This window comes from Aedes aegypti, chromosome 2 (assembly GCF_002204515.2).
Source record: "Aedes aegypti strain LVP_AGWG chromosome 2, AaegL5.0 Primary Assembly, whole genome shotgun sequence".
Lineage (NCBI taxonomy): Eukaryota > Metazoa > Arthropoda > Insecta > Diptera > Culicidae > Aedes > Aedes aegypti.
Genome location: NC_035108.1, coordinates 170,870,596 through 170,885,085, shown reverse-complemented (window position 1 = coordinate 170,885,085; position 14,490 = coordinate 170,870,596). Strand labels below are relative to the sequence as shown.

General features: G+C 39.3%; 1 pseudogene; it reads left to right on the top strand.

The window, feature by feature from the left end:
• Positions 1–9,988: 9,988 nt before the first annotated feature.
• LOC5571719 lies at positions 9,989–12,683 on the top strand (annotated as a pseudogene).
• Positions 12,684–14,490: the final 1,807 nt, after the last annotated feature.

The following is a 14,490-nucleotide window of genomic DNA, read 5'->3' as shown; positions in this document are numbered from 1 at the left end:
AAGGTGCTTCTCTCATTTCTCTAGAAGTTCCTCTTGAAGTTACTTCTGACCTAATCTAGAGAAGTTGACTCTGAAATTGCTAGTAAATTTCTCCAGGAGGTCTTTCTGTGATTTCTTTTGGATATTTTTCAAAAATGTGTGAAAGAGTTTTCCTAGGAGTTGCTTTAAAAATTCATCAATAAATGACTTCTGATTTTATTTTAGAAGATCCTCCAGAGTCTCCTTTTAGAATTTCTCCTATTTGTAATGGAAATCTTTCAGAAGTTTCTACTAGAATTCCTTCTGTGGCTGCTTCAGAAAATGCTTCAAGTATTTCTTCTAAAATGCTTCTAAGGAGTTTTTTCTGGAATTAAACATTGATTTTTTCTTTCAATTTTCGCCAGAATTTTCTTCTGTAATTCCTAGAATTTCTCTGGCAGTCCAAATTTCAGAGGCAATTTCTTGGATTGATGCTTCTGAATTCCTCAAAGAATTATATCCGAAAATTTCATCAAGAAATGCTCTGAAATTCTTACAAGAGTAGCTACAGAAATTCTCCAAAGAGGTAATCCTGGGTGTTTTTCATGAGAACCTCTGGAATTTTTCCACGAGTCGCTTTTAGATTATTTCTACTACTGGAATTCTTGCTTCTAGAATCTCTCCTAGTATTTTCCGGAAATTGCTTGCTGAAAGAGTTGCTTCTGAAATTCCTTCGGAAATAAATTCAAGGGTTGATTCTGAAATCCTTCATTTTTAAAGGAGTTGCGTCTGGGAATTCTCACATAAACGCTATCGAAATTCCTTCAGAAGTTGCTTCGGGAGATGATTTTGAAATTCCTTCCAGGGTTCAACCTGGACTCCCCCGAATGTTGCGTTGAAACTCCTCAAGGAATTACTTCTAGAATCACTTTAAGAAACCATCCTGGAGTTTATCCTAGAGTTGCTTCTGTAATTTCTCATAGAGGTGATTCCTACTTGATTTCTGCCGAAAGTTGCTCTAAGAATTTCATTGATTATGGATTTCCTCCGATAGTAGCTTTTGGGTATCGTTCAAGACAGTCACTTCCTTCCAGAATTTATATTGGAATTCCCCAGAAGGTATTGTCTATAACTGCTCAAAGTGTTGCTTCTGGGATTCCTCCCAAATTTTCCCCTGGAATTCCGCCAAGGATTGCTTCTATGAATTCTCTTGGAAATGTTCTTAGAATTTTATCAATAGATGCTACTGGATTTCCTTAAGGAAATGCTTCTGGAACTCTTTTAAGAGTTCCCATTGGAAATCCTCCGGGAGTTGCTTCTGGGATTTCACAAAGAGTTGCTCCTCAATTCCTGAAAATTTGTAAAAAGTTGCTTCCTTAAATAGATTCTCCTATAGATCCTTAGATAATTGCTCCTGGATGTCCTTCAGAAGGTCTTCCCACAAAGTTGCATTGAGTATATTTTACAAAGTTGTTCTTGGAGTCCCTTTAATAGTGTCTCCTGGAATTCCTTTAAGGCGTCCTTGGGTATTTCTCGAGAAATTTCTTCAAGAGTTTTTTCTGCAATTGTTCAAGAAATTCGTCCTCAAATTCCTCCAAGAGCTGCTTTTAAACTTCTGTAAAAATTGCCTCTTGGAATCTTTAAACAAACTCTTTTGTAATTGTTTCAGAAGTTGCTTCTGAAATTATTTTTAGAGGGTTATCTGAAACCCTTGAAGAGTTCTTTTAAAAAATTAAATATCTCTAATTGAGTTTATCTGGAATTTTCCCGGAAGTCCCTTCTACACTTACTCTATGAACCGCTTCTGAAATCTTAAAGTTGTAGATTCTTGAATTAATTTAGTGGATATTCCTGGAATTTCACAGGAAGTTGCATTTGGCCGTCCTGCTTGAATAAAACTGTTCTTAAATTTCCTTCAAAAATTGCTTCTGAAACTCTGTCTGGAGTTCGTCTTGGAATGCCTGTGGGAGTTGCTTCAGGAATTTCTCAAAGAGTCGTTTCGGGAATTCCTTCAAAAGTTTCTTCTGGAGATCCCCCTGGATTTTTTTCAATTCCCTATGGTATTACTTATAGGATCCTTTTAAATTGGAGTTCCTCACGTTAACGCTCTTCGAATTCTACCATGCTTCTGGAATTACTCATGAAGTTGTTGTTGTTGTATTGGAATTCCTTCAAGAGCTCCTTCTCGAAATCCTCAGAGAATGGTTTCTGGAATTTACCAAGGAGTGGCTTATCGAATTCTTTTAAGAGTTTCATTCGGAATTCCTCCGAGAGTTTCTTCTGAAATTTCTCGCAAAGTTGCTTTTCAATTTACTTTATAGTTGATGCTGGCATTCCTCAAGGAGATGCTTCTGAAATTCCTTCAAAAGTTTCTGTTGCAATTCCTAAAAAAGATGCTTTTGGAATTCCTTAAAAAGTTTCCACTGGAAGTTTCCACCAGAAATTCCTCCGGGGAAAAAACTTCAAGCATACCTTCAGGTGGCATTCTTCCAGAGATTCCTTCAAAGGTTGCTCTACAAACTATTCAGTATTTCCTCCAATGATTCCTTTAAAGATCAATCTAAAAAAACCTCAAGTGATTTCAAGGTTTACTTCAAGGCTGCCCCCAAGAGTTTCTGAAGAGATAGCTATAACAATTTCTTCAAGAATTCCTCTAGAAGTTAGTTCCAAGGATTCTATCACGCATTCCTCCTAGGATTCCTCTTAAATTCCGCTAGGAGTTGCTTCAGAAATTCCACCAGGAATTATTTTATAAATTCCTCATTGTACCCCTGAAGAAACCCTACGAAGCATTCGCCTGGGAATCCTTCAGAAATTACTTCAAGGATCTACCAAAAATTTTTCCGAGGATTCCCAAAGGAATTTATCCATCAATTTCTTTCAGTATTTTTTTCACGATTTGTCCAAGGAATTCACCAGGAATCGACTTAGATAACCCTTTAGGAGCTCCCTCAGGGATTGCTTTAAAGTTCTTCCAAAGTTATATTAAGGGATTTCTCCAGGGAATTCCCTGGGAATTTCTCCAGGGAATTTCTCCAGTGATTTCTTTGGTGATTCCTCCAAGGATTTTTCAAGATATTGCTCCATTGATTAATACTCTGAATAAATATAAGTGGAATCCCTGGAGGAATTATCATTTGGAACTTTGTAGAAGATTCCCGGAATACCTAGGGTAAAGAAAGGAAGAATTTATAGTTCAATCCTTCGTGGAGTTCCTGATAGATTCTTTCGTGGAAATATTTATGGTTTTCCAGAAAAAAATTCTTGTGGACTCTTTGGACATTTTTTAATGAATTCCTTGGAGGATAACCCCCCCGAATAAAGAAAAGAAATCCTGTTAAAACCTTTCAAGTATTTTCTGGTAGAACTACTGGTGAAACTCTGGTATATTTTTCTGGCGGAAATTCTAATAATGAAATAATTATAGGAAATACTGGTGAAATCTCTGAAGGAATTACTAGTGGAATCTTTAAAGAAAATGGTGTCAAATCCCCGATATGACTGTTACTGGAGGATATACTGGTGGATTCCCAAATCACTAGTTAAATCCTTATATTACCCAGTAAAATCACTGGAGGAACTCCTGAATACCCGCAAGAATGTCTGGAGATATTCCACGGAAAATTCCTTAAAAAAATCTGGGAGGAACCTCTTAAGGATTTCCGGGATTAATTCTATAAGGGATGCCGGGAGGATTCTCTAAATGAAATCCTTATAAGAAATTTCTGGTAAAATCTCTGGAGGAATTCCAGATAACCTTCGAGAATCCTTGGAAATATTCTGGGGGGAATTTCTTAAGGCCTCCCGAGATTAATTCCTTGGGGAATTTCAGGAGACATCCCTTGATTAATTCTGGGAGAAATCCCTTGGGGACTTTCAGGAGAAATCCTTTGAGGTATTCTGTGAGGACTCCATTGAAGAATTCCTGGAGTAATCTCTTGAGAAATGCCCTAGAGAAACCAACGGAAAAAAATTCTGATAGAATTCCTCAATAAATTCCGGGAGGAATCCGTGGTAAATGACCTGATGGGCCCAGAATAACCTTAGAGGAATTCTTGAACGAAAGTTTAGAAAAAATCCTGATAGAATCCTTGACAGAATTTCTGATAGAATCCCAAAAAGTGTCCATAATGGAATCCAAGGAGGATTTTATAAGAATTTCTTGAAGAACCCCTGATATAATCTGTAGAGGAATTCCAGGTGCAATCTGCAAAAGAACTCCTGATGGAATTCGTAGAGAAACTTCTGAAAGAACTCCTGTAAGAATTCCAGGTGGAATCTCAGAAAAAACTCCTGTTGGAATCCCTGGAGGATCTATTAATATAATCCCTAGAAGAACTTCTGATGTTATCCATTCAAGAACCCCTAATGGAATCCCAGGAGAATTCCTAATGAAATCCCTGGAGGAACTCCTGATGGAATCCATGAAGGAATTCTTTATGAAATGCCTATAGTCACTCCTGATGGAATCCCTGGAGGAACTCCTGATGGAATCTCTGGAAGAAATCATATTGAAAGATTCAAGGGAACTATAGATGCTTCTGATAGAATCTCAGGAGGAATTCCTGGTGGATTATCTAAAGAAACTGCTTATGAAATCCCTGAAGGAACTCCTGATGAAATCTTCAAAAGAACTCCTGATGAATCTCTGGAGGAGTGCCTGCTGAAATCTCTGAACTAACGTTCAATGTAATCTCTGGAGGAACTCCTGATGGATACTCTGTAGGAACTTCTGTTGAACTTTCTGAAGGAATTACTGATAAGGTTCCAGAAGGAATTTTTGATGGAGGATCCTAATATAATCTCTGGAAGAATTCCAGATGGAATCTTCGAAGAAACTTCTGATGGAATCTCTAAAGGAACTCGTGATGCAATCCCAGGAGGAATTCCTGATAAGATTCCCGATGGAAATCCTAAAAGAATTCCTATAGGAACTACTCATGATATCCCTAGAAGACATCCTGATGAAATTCCTCGACGAACTCCTGATATAGTTTCTGGGGAACTCCTGATTGAATCGCTGGAGGAATTTTAGGTGGAATCTCTGAAGTAACTCTTGATGGAACCCCTGGAAGAACTCCTGATAAAATCCCCATAAGAACTCTGATGGAAACGCTAAGGGCATTTCTGATAGAATCTCTATAGGTACTCCTGATGGAATCCCTGGAGAAACTCCAAGAGAAAATCCTTGGAGAAATTCCTAAAGATATTCTTGAAAAACTCCTGATGGATTCTCTGGAGGAACTCCTGATGAAATCCCTAGTAGAACTCCTGGAGGGATTCCTGATGGAACCCAAGTAACATTAGTAGCTGAACAACAGTTAATTCAGCTGAAATTTGCTTCAGAGTGAGTTATTCAACTGTCGTTCGACTAAAATGTTTGTTGGGAACTCCTGATGAAACCCATTGAAGAGCTTTAGTATCAACCCCTAGAAGTAATCCTGATTGAGTTCTTCGAAGAACTCCTGATATAATCTATGAAGGAACTTCTGAAAGAATGTCAGGACGAATTCCAAGTGGAATCGCCGATGAAACTCTTGACGGAATCTCTGGAGGAACTCCTGATAAAATCCCAATAAGAACTCTAATGGAGATCCTAGAGGTACTCTTGATAGAATCCCTATAGGAACTTTTGTTGGAATCCTTGGAGGAATTCCTTAAGATGTCCTGGAAGGTACTCCTGATGGAATCCCTGGAGAAACTCCTTAAGGAACTTCTGATAGAATATCTGGAGGAATTCCAGATGGAATCCCTGAAGGAACTCCTGTTGGACTGCTAATGACATCCCCAGAAAAACTCTTGATGGAATCCCTAGCTAAATTTACGATGGAATTCTTAGAGGAACTTCCGGTTTAATCCCTAGAGGAACATCCAATGAAACCCCCTGATAAATCCTTCGTGGAATTCATGATAGAATGATGAGAAGTACTCCTGATGGAATTCCTGGACGAACTCGTGTTTAAATACCCACAAAATCTGCTGACCCCTAGAAGAACTACTGATGGAATCTCAGTAGGTACTCCTGATGAAGGAGGAAATTTTGATGTAGTTCCTGATGGAATCCCGTGAAGAATTCCATGTGAACTTTTGGAAGAAATTTCTAAAAGGAGTCCTTACAGGAATTCCTAATTAAATCACTGGTAAAAATCATGATTGAACACTTGGAATTACCAATGAAATTCAAGAAGAAATTTTGGTAGAATTCCTAAAGAAATTCTTGCAGCGTTACCTGGGGGAATTCCTGGTGAAATACCTTGTAGGAATTCATGTTACAATCCATGGAGGAATTCCTTATTGAACTTATGAACAGATAGAACTGCTGGTGGATTTGGTAAAGAAATAAGTTAAAGATTGTGGGAAAACGCTAGTGGAAAATATAGAAACAAGAGCTCACATTTGCTAGATCACCATGGCGTCGACGCTGCGTAAATTCACGCATTTTGAATTTCCATTCATCTGCATCGCTACTTCATGGAACGTCGAAACTTCAATTTGACAAATAGTGGCCCAAAGTCACCCCGAGTGGGTCAATATCACCCCGAAAGATGGTATCTAACCTGTTGGCCAAGAACCTGTTTACGGATCGGTTCTAGAAATCTTTCGTCCTCCAGAATTTCGTCTATGTTTCTTTGCGCATTGTTTCAGGGATCTTGGAAGTATTGAGGAGTTAACAAATAATCCCACCTAACACCTTCCAAGGCATCAATCAAAACTGTACTGTGATTTTTCTGGAACCTTGATGATGGTGTTTAATTCGACTCGGTTCAGCATCTACTTGATGCAAATCTTTAAAAAATGAAAAAAAAAAAGAGATTGATCTCAACTGGTTAACTGCAACCAAACGTATTGACTGTGCGTTGATTATCCGTTTTGCGTACGTTTTCCATTTTAGTACAAACCGGATCAAACGGATTGATAAACGCAAACTCAAACGCAAAACGCAACGTATCCATTGTGCTCCGGCCTTTAAATTTCTAGAAAATTTACATGGAAATATTTAACACATGCTAAATTAATCTGCTCCTGGAATGATTTCTTATTTTTTTATTGCAAAGAATATGACACAGAAAGAAGCTCCTCAATTGACTGTTTAACAATAAACTTGCGACGATCGACGTGCTACCATCTTTCATATAACGGAGGTTATAAGAACTAACTTGGAGGTGATGATTTGGAGGTTATTTGACAATTTGGAGGTTAAAATCACCTTCAAACACTAGAGATTTTCCGGTGGCGTGTTGTCGTTTGATCACGAATACTACACTGAGAACAGCGTTGCGGTTGAAATTACTATATCAGAGGGTTAAATTAAATACACAACGCCACTTGATTTGTGCAGACTAAATTCGCATTTATTTAGAATATTTTGTGCATTCAATTTTACCATGACACCATTTGTATAGTAAAAATTACTATATCATGGTTAAAAACTTGCAGCAGACCAGAATCGAACCGAGGATCTGGCGATTGTCAAGCGCGAACGCTAGCCGCTCGGCTATCGACGCAGTTTGATTGAGAGAGAACAAAACGCAAATAAAAAGCGTTCATGATAGCTCAATCGTGGTTGGAATAGTAAATTTAAAAACACGTTCATGGTTCTCATTACTGCAATGCTTGTTTCAGTGTAAGCATCTCTGTACGTCATGAAGTTTGACAACAGGTTTTTAGAGAGTCTGCAGGGTCAGATCGGAGACACAACATTGAGTTATTTATTTCATTCATTTATTTGTTTTAATAAAAATAATTTGATAGAGGGTAAAGGGCTTATGAGTGATTTTCATTCAAAATACTACTATAAACGGCGCAAAACCTCTTCATCTTTTCAAAAACGTTATAAAATAAGACTACTTAAAAATAAAGGCTCATGCGGAAACAATCCATAACAGAGTCAAGATCTTGAAGGGAGAGCATTTTTTAACTGTGGTGGTCAACGGACAAACAAACGAGGAAATAGTTTTGTTGAACTCTGAAGAGATAATTAAAAAAGGCAGTATCAAACAACATAAAAAAAATAGACCATTTCCGTCAGAACTTACCCCCAATTTTTATATTTTTCTTCGAAAGACGGTAATTTTTAATGATTATTGACGCTTTTCGATTTTATTTATATGCAGTCCTGATTTTCTTACAATTTTTTAAAAACTTGAGAATTCACCACATTTTGAGCTGAAAATCGTCGTGCGACACAGTTGTTTCAACCCTATGGGTATACAAAGTGGAGATTTTTCCACAATGTCCAATAACACCCCTGCATTGAATGTTTGTAGACATAATGAAATGTCAAATCCCAGCTCACAACAAAACTGGCTCGCTCGCACATTTCAAGCATGATTTTTCAAATCGGCGTATCTAACACTCGGATGGTTTCGAGAAAAATGCGATGCAAAATATTGTAAAGCATTTTAAATCCTTTTTAAAATGTTTTGCATTTTTTCTATTGCGATGTCTACTATAAGTTGAAAAAAAGAACACTGTTTCTAACCACTATTAAACAAATCCGATTTGTTTTGAATTTAATTGAAAAACAGGTAAAATTAGAGAATAAACCCTTTTGCTTTGTGCTGCTCACATACACCATGGATGATTCGTCGATACCATACCTTGATTGATACATACACCTTGCTTGATGCGTCGGTTTGACAGTTCGTTTTGCAGATCCGTCGCGTCATATAAGCCATTTTACGAGACGTTCGAATGACGTTTTCTGGCGGGCCGCTCATTGTTGTTGTTCAAAAAACTAGCATAATATCTGAATTGCGCTGGTCACATTTTTTTTGGCGATGACGTCCCCGTCTCTTTCAGCGCATGTTTCTACCCGGTTTACATGTATTAGAGGTAACGTAGATGAAAAATATCTTCCCTGCCTACTGATTTAAATTTTACATGCGAAAATTTAAAACTTTGTTAAATTACCTCCAGCGCCATTGTTGAATATGCTCCTTCCAAATGTAACGCTAGAAGAAACGTAAATAAATCGGCCCGCCAGAAACTTTCAAAGCTGGTAAACAAACGAAAACCATATGATTCGAAACGTCTCATAAAATGGCTTATACACCAGTATTGTTTTGAAGTTGCACATACACCGGTTTGCAAATTCCCATAAAACTTATTAAACTTAGTCAATTCGTCAGTTTCAACTTTCAACGACAACGAATATTAGTTTCCGAATGTTTCCAATTTCAACTCGACTAAGAGGAGCACCGGACAGAGCCGTAAATAACAAAAGCAGGAGGCGAAAAGTTCTTGTGCGAAATTTGGTGAGAAATATTGTCTTAAACCGAATACTGATGATGTTCCACATCAGTTTGCCGACCCGTCAGCTCGCTCAACTGTGGAAATCCAATTCTCTCGATTTCCAACATGTTTAGTGATTTGGAAACAGTATGACGTATCTGGTGTTCGAAATTTTAGCTGTGTTCAACGAGCTGCTCGAACTTGGTTGCAACCACTTGCGAGTCAGCTTTTAGTGTTCATTGAGCCACTCCAACCTACTTCGAGTCGCTCGGGTTTGTGTTCATTGAGCCGAGTCCAACCAACTCCGAGTCGCTCGAAACAGGTTGGAAGCTAGAGTCCGAGCTAGATCAACCAGCTCGCAGTAGCTCGTGTTTTTGACGTTTAAAAACGTAAACATTCAGAAAAAAAGCAAAATTCCGAAGCGATACGGATTGTTAAGTGCGCGTTTTTTTTCACGTGGAATTCCGTTAAATTAGTAAAAAGAGTAAAAAGAGCGTTCATTGAGAAAGCAGCTTGGAGTTGCTCGAAGTAGCTTTGACAGTTATTTGTTGACAAAAAATACGAGCTAGTACAACCAACCCCGAGCAAGTTCGATCAAAGTCATTGAACACAGCTTTTATGTTTTGATTCTACATATAGGTCGCTTTACTATGAGCATATGTACGGTGTATGTGCTAGCATGAAAAATGTTGACAGTTGAGTCGCTTTGCAAACGAAGGGTGTATGTAGCCAAATTAAAAACACTGAGTAAAGTGCACATAGGGCATAATTTTAATTTATTTCTAAAAATCAAAAAATGGATGTAGGAATACTTTTATAGACACAATAGGTAGATTATGCGTTTGTCAAGCCCATGCAAAGCAAATCTTGATTTGTTTATTTTTGCAGATACGTCGGATTGAAAAGTTTGGCTTGATTTAAAAAAATGGTCAACAATTTTCGTTTGTTTTATAAAACTGCTAGGTATTTATAGCCTCAAACTCCGTGCTCAAACCCTCACCGGAATCATCAAATCAAAGGCTTCTCGCCCTGGCCAGGTTGTATCTCGGAGCCCCAGGCAGAGCTCCGCCGTATTACCATCAAGAAAAACATTCCCGTTCGATGCATTTTCTTCTTTGGTTCCAACAACTATGCATGGATCGAGGAAACAAAGCCATACCAGGAGTTCAAAGAGAAGCTGCTCTCGTCGTGCAAGTCGGCCGGCTTCAAGGAGGTCGTCCAGCAAATCGAAGTGTTCTTCGCCTCGCCGGAAAACTTCCAGCATCTGTTCGCCTCGGAGTAAGACAACCGCCCCGATCCGGACGTCGAGTTCAACAAGCTGCGCGAAGGTGGCACCGAAAGCGGCGAGGAAACGACCGTCAACAACACGTCCACCCCGGCAGCGCTGGAATCGGTCGAAACGAAACCCGTAACGGCCAAGAAATCCGCCGCCAAAAAGAAAGCTGATTCCACAAAAAAAGCCCGCGCGATAGGCAACCAAGCGAAAGCTGCAGCGGCCCTGAACGACTTCATCGCCCAAGCTCAAACGGAAAATCCTCAACGATACCCCCGGCGATGTGTCCTCACTTGATCTCGACACTTTCTCCCCGGTGCGTCGCAATGTACCTGTATCACATCTGTTGAACCGACCAACGGTAGCCCGCCCGGCCACGCCGGAAATCGATATGACCAGCGCACAGTGGCCCAAAGCTGGCCAAAAGTCAAAAAAATGAAGTTTGAAAATTTCTTCTCGAATATTATTTCTTGATTTCTTCAGTATTGAATGACAATTCCCCAAAATTTGAGATCAATCGGTGTATATTTCGATTTTTTACAGCATGTAACTTGGAGAGATGTCAGCTAAAAATGACCCTTTTGAATTTTTCAAATTTCGTGGAGGTTGTTCTATAGAAATTGCAGTTTCTGTACTAAATCATGACCAAATCTTTCTCAACCGGTCTCATTCGAAAGAATATACCTTGGGCTTTGTTTTGAAGATATTTTGAATCATATTTGACATTTTTACCATTTGAGAATGTCAAGAAGTGTATAGCATAGAGCTCCTTCAAATATAAGACATTTTTTCAAAGGTAGTGCAAGATATCTGGGAAACGCTCTAAAATGATCATTTACCACTCAATGTGTGGCAAATATTCCAAAGTATTCGATGCACTATGGCTTCACTTGCGTTTTTTTGTGCCAAGATAAGAAAAAAAAATATATTTAGTTACACTGCGAATCAGTCTATAAGACCATCATACTTGTTATAAATATCGCATTTTTCTACCATTTTAAGCTCCCGAATAGATTCAAAAACCACCTCGAGCTTGCCCACGATATTGAACTTTAAATTGGCATCGGAATAATGACGTTTCATTCGATTTTGATCTGGATACGGATTTAATTGATTGAATTAAAAATATGTGCTATTTTGAACTAATTCTGTCAAATGTACCGGAAATATAGATTTCTTGTTTCAACGACTATTTCTATCAATTAACCTCTAAAAATCATGTTTTGTTAAATAATTAGCTTTTTTGAACATTTTGAGTGAAAATTGTACTTTTGGCCAGCATTTGTATTGGATGCGGCATCATGGGCTGCGACATGGTCAAGAATCTACTCAATTGCGGCCACTAGGTTGTTGTTTGGAACCGGACGGCCACCAAGTGTCGGAAGTTCCAGGAAGCGGGCGACGAAGTCGCCGACACCCCGTCGGACGTGATCGAAATGACCGATGTGACGTTCTCGTGCGTTGCCGATCCCCAGGTTGCTAAGGAGTTGGTATTCGGAAATTGTGGCGTCATGTCGGCCAATCTGGTCGGCAAAGGCTACGTTGAGATGACCGGCGTCGATCCCGAAACGTCACATGACATTGCAGAGCAAATTATCGCCAAAGGAGGACATAATCTGAAGCACAAATTCAGGGATCCAAGAACCAAGCGGAGGAAGGAATTCTTCTGGCCGCCGGCGAACGGTTGCTGTTCGAGGAATGCCAGACCTGCTTCGAGGCCATCTCGCGCAACTCGTTCTACATGGGCGACGTGGGCAATGCCACCAAGATGAATCTGGTCCTGCAGATGATCTCCGGCGTGATGCTGGCCGGTATTGCCGAGAGGCTGGCGCTGGCCGATCGAGAGGGTCTTCAACAGAAAGATGTCCTAGAAGTGCTGGAACTGACAAGCATGTCGTCAGAGCTGGTCATGCAGAAGGGAAATGCAATCATCAAGGGCGAATTCCCGCCCCAGCAGGAACTGAAGCACATGCAGAAGGACCTCAAGCTGGAACTGAACATGACCGAAGGTCTGGAGCATCCCCTGCCCATCACGGCCGCCTCCAACGAGGTGTACAAGCACGCGAAACGCCTCAGCTACGGTTCCCACGATTCCAGCGCAGTTAACGTGCGGGCAAGGTTTTAACAGCGACTCGGTCTATCGCTGAAAGGAGGAGATGTGAGCTTGAAGAATTGAACGGCGACGACGAAGAAGGAATGCATATAAGAGCGCGGGGATGGACCAAAATGGACTGAATAACGCATCCCTGTTGGGCACCCCCGAAATGTTGGGGTGGGCAGGGACGGCGTGGACGTTTGGAAAAAGGTTGAAGGATTATTTTTAGTAGCTATTTTTTGTTTTCTTTTAGTAGCAAAATACAAATAAATGTCAACGAGTCCTGCAGTGAAGGTCAACTCCATATAAAAATGAAAACAATTCCTGCACGAAATGTCAAAGAGCAGGACCGTCAATTGAATATGATGAGAGAGCAACAGAGATAGCAAAATCTCCGTCACCAGGCAACAAAGTGGAGACGGCGGAGGAACAGCTGATCAATATTCACCACAACGTGGAGATAAATTCATAGGAGAAAAAGGGGTTCCCAAAACCTTCGGAGAGATATAAATTGTAGGGGACCGTGGGGTGAACTGGTGTGCCGCCAGTTTTTCGTTGTTTTTCAATAGTTAGAGGCTTGGAAACATATGGGTTCCTTGGGAAAGTTTGTTCAGTAAATTAAAAGAAAGCTTATGAGCAATTAACAAAATTTCACGGAAATGGTCTATTACAAATTGGCTTCAAAAATATCAAAATTGTGAATTGTATCAACAGAACTTCTGTGAAACCTACGAATACAAGAGGATGTACATTTCAAGAACATACATTAAACGCAATAATAGCGCTCAGAATTGGCATTCATAAAAAGTTTAAAGACGGCAATATGATAAAATATGTCTAAAAGTGATGCTAAGTTCATCTAAAATCTTAACATGAGTATATAAGGCATAAATCAAGTGGTGTCCAAAATAGATTACGGTTTTTGTTCAGTTGCTATACAAGCAAACACATACTAAGAGCGGGACCTGTTTAATATGACATTGGTATAAATGGGCTGAAATTATGGCTCGTGTGTCAATGATCGTTAAATTTTCCAAAGCCTGTCGCAAAATCATGCTTATGATTGGAGACTGCAATCAAATTCTATTACAAACCTGTACGAATGAACAATCGAAAGGGTCCTCACAGCCCCTAGATATCAATACCGTAATCCGGGGTATCATTGATCAGCGGGGTAACTTTGATCGGAATGACTCGTCTCGTAGAAAGTTCGTATCATCTTTTATTGACGGAACATTTCCAAATCATGAATGGTGCTTCTCTTTCGTATATTCATAAGCTAATGAAAGTGAAGATTTTTGCGAAAATTGCGTTAACCTTATGCGTAAATTTGTCAACTTTTCGAAACAATGATTTAAATGGGTAAAGGCGACACTACCGAAGATTCATGTCTCTCTTAAGTTCTGCAAACGATATGAGCAAGGAAAATGCAGTACTTACTCAAAATGGCATCGCTGAAAACGATTCCGCATCCAAAACTTTCATAAGTATGCTCAATTAGGCAACATTAACGAATTAGTGTTAAGAATATAGAATTCCCTTAGGGAATTGCCTACTTTTAGGCGTATTCCGTGGTTCGAGGTGTTTTTAATTCTAAAATAACTCAAAATTAAATGACCTATAAGCGTTTGGCCTTCATATTCGGCTTCGGACGCCATAATTTAAGGAAGTAAGGACATTTTCAATATTACTGAACGTTATTTATATAGGTGATCAAGGTTACCCCATATCACCTAAATCAAAAAATCGCCTAAAACATTTTTTTTAAATATGCTTAAATCTTTCAAAAAACAAAATACAGTATATAGTCACGAGCTATGGGAGGCAGTACTTGTTTTAAAAATATAAAATTTGCGACATTTGCATTTTGAAAGGAAATACAGTCATCTCTCCCTTACTCGATATTGAAGGGACCATCGAGTTAGGGAGG